Source organism: Castor canadensis, chromosome 11, assembly GCF_047511655.1.
Source record: "Castor canadensis chromosome 11, mCasCan1.hap1v2, whole genome shotgun sequence".
NCBI lineage: Eukaryota > Metazoa > Chordata > Mammalia > Rodentia > Castoridae > Castor > Castor canadensis.
In genome coordinates this window covers 134,325,226-134,328,732 of record NC_133396.1, presented here as the reverse complement: position 1 = coordinate 134,328,732, position 3,507 = coordinate 134,325,226, and positions in this window count along the sequence as shown.

Here is a 3,507-nt window from a genome sequence, read left to right as displayed (position 1 = left end):
TCATGAAGAGAGAACATTCATAACTTAACCCCCAAAAAAGTTTCACCTTCTAATATTACCCTGATGGTGATGAGGAATCAACATGTTAACTATGGGGACACAAACAGTCAAACCATACTATAGGACAGGAAAGAAAGTGATAGACCATGGAAATGCAAACCAAAAGTAGGCATAGTTACTTATACTAGACAGAATAGAATTTAAGTCAACAACCATAAAATGCAGGCAAGAAACGTCATTATATAGAAATGAAATTTACAATACACTCAATATATACAACAATTATATCTGTATGCATGGGCATTTGTGTATACATGTGTGACTCCAACATGGGACCAAGTAAACATAAAAAGTGAACATCAAGCCAGGTGCCAGTGGCTCACAGTTACTCAAGAGGTAGAGATCAGGAGGATCATATTTTGAAGTTAGTTGAGCAAATAGTTTGCAAGGCCCTAGCTCAAAATTATTCAACACAAAAAAAGGGCTGGCAGAGTTGCTCAAGTGGTAGACCACCTGCCTACCAAGTGTGAGGCCCTGAGTACTTACTAATGAATTCTTATTTGTGTTTTTTTAAAAGATAGCTGTATTGTTTCTGTTCAAGCTTATATGTCCTTTGGAATTAATTGAAATAATACATGTAAGAAATAGAAATAATAAAAATACAGAGAAATACAAATTAGGAAACTCATCCAACTATTTCTAAATAATGTTAACGCATGGTAATTCAAGACATCTTTCTCTATAGACATAGGTATTGATAAACTGTATCAAAGACCTTAATATAAGGCATGAAACGTTGAAACAATTGCAGGAAGTAGTGGGAAATACACTGGAACATATAGGCATAAGGAACAACTTCTTATGTAGAACTCCAGTTGCTCTGCATCTTAGAGAAAGAATGAACAAATGGGACTGCATCACCTAAAAAATTTCTGCACAGCCAAAAAAAAGTAACTAGAATTATGAAACTGCCCACAGAAGAGGAGAAAATCTTTGGCAACTATTCATCTGATGAAGGACTAATTTCCCAAATCTTTAGGGAAGTAAAAACTCAACCCCCAAAGAATCAATATCCCAATGAAGAAATGGCCACATGAATTGAATAGGGAATTTTGAACAGAAAAGGTACAAATGGTCAAAAAATACAGAAGTGTTCAACTTTCCTAGCTAAAAAGAAAGGCAAATCAAAACTACATTAAGATTTCATCACACCACAGTTAGAATGACCATCTTCAAGAGCAAAAACAAGTGCTGGTGAGGATGCAGTGAAGCAGGAACTCCTAAGCACTGTTTTTGAGAATGTGAATTAATACAACTTTTATGGAAAGTAGTATGAAGATTCATCAAAAACATAAAAACAGAACTACCATAAGATCCAGTGGCACCACTCCTGGGCACATATGCAAACAAACATTAGTCTGCATTTAATAGAGACCCTTACACTACAATGTGTATTGTAGCACTATTCACAATAACCAAGCAATGGAAACAACCCAACCCAGATGCCCTACAACTGATGAATGGATCAAGAAAATGATGTACATGTACACAATGAAGTCTTATCCATGAAGAATAGAGACATGTGGTTTGAAGGTAAATGGATGCAACTGGAGGACATCATGTTAAGTGAAGTAAGCCAGGCTCAGAAAGACAAAGTCTGCCTATTTCCTCTCATACATGGAAGATGGATCCAAAAGATAAACAAAGACTCAAAAAAGGAAAAAGCATGATCATAACAAACTCATATATAGACTACTCTATGGATCTTGTGGAAGAAGGGAAAGGAAAAGAGAATAATAGATATCAACAATCTCATAAAACATAACATCTATGAAAGTAGAGGATATTAGGATACATATTGAGAGCTGTTGAAAAATGGGAGGTAGGAGGTAAAGGGGTAAGGGAGAGCAATGGAAGGGGTTGAATGGAAAAAGTAAAGTACACTCACAGTAGGGATATATTGAGAAATCCATTCACACATCAAATTAAATATTAATAACCAAATACAGGATTTTGAAGCAGGTTTAGTGGGAGGAGATACTTGTGGGAGGGGTGAGGGTGAAAGAAGTAGATTAAGGTGAGAACATATGGCCGATGGACTTCATATACTTATGTGAAATCAAAAAAAGAAACTTCTTGCAATTGCTTTCAGTGCAGCATGGAAGGTGTCCAGGGGAAGAGAAGGTGTGGGTGATCTAAAAAATACACAATATTAGCCTATTTGGAAGTGTCACAATGAGTCTCCCCTGTACAATGAACATATCCTAATAAAAACGTAGACATCAATAGATCAGAAGAAAGAAACAGATTGCAATACTTTAACATCACAGACTTCTATATTCAACTTTTATCAGTGAGTATATGATCTAGTCAGAAAATCAATAAAGAAACATTGGACTTGAACTATATTCTAGACCAACTGGACCTAGCAGGCCTTTGCAGACCATTCCACCTAATAAAAATAGGGCATGCATTATTAACAAGTGTGTATAAGATATTCTCTGGCATATATATGTTAAGCCACAAAAAGTCTCAAAAATTAGTAATAATGAATCTTTTCCAAATATAGCATTTTAAACTAGAAATAAATATAAGAAATAATTTGAGACAACTATTAATACCCAATATACTAACAGTTATGGATTGCAGTTCTAAGAGGGAACTTTATGGTATAATTATGTAACTAAATGAACTACAAGAAAGATCTCAAATTATCTTAATATTTCAAAGAACAGGAAAATGAGCAAACAAATAAAAAGATAATAGGAGGAAGTAAATGAGTATCAGAATAGAAAGAAACAAGATGGAGACTAGAAAAACAACACTAGGCATAAATAAAACTAGGAGATAATTTTTTGATGAAATAATTGAAATCAATAAATGTTTCAGAAATGAAAGAAGAGAGGTTGCATCTGATAGTACAGAAATGCAAACTATCATGAGACTACTATGAAGAATTTACACCAATAATGTCAATAACCTGGAAGTAATGAATATAATAATAGATATATACAATGTTCAAAGACTAAACCACAAATAAATAAATAATCTGAACAGACCATAGTGAAAAAGAAATTGAATCAACCACAAAATTTATTATAGAAGAGCCCAGGATCTGATGGCCTCCCTTCTGAATACTGCCTAACATGTAAAAAATTAACACTAATTCTTTCTCAAAATCTTCTAAGAAACTGAAGAGAAAGAAGCACTTCCACACTCATTTATGAGACAAACATTATCCCAACATGAAAGGCACAACAAGATAATAACCCAGAATATCTGGTGAATATAGCTGATGAAAGACTTCAACTAGCAAACTGAATAAAACAGTTTAATAGATCATAAATCATGATCATGTGTGATTTATTTCTGGCATGCAGGATGGTTGAATATGCCAATATACTACATTAATGGAATAAAGGACCAAAAATCATATGATTATCTCAACAATGCAAACATAGAAAGTAAGAACAATCAACATTCTTTTATGATTACAAAGATCTGTCA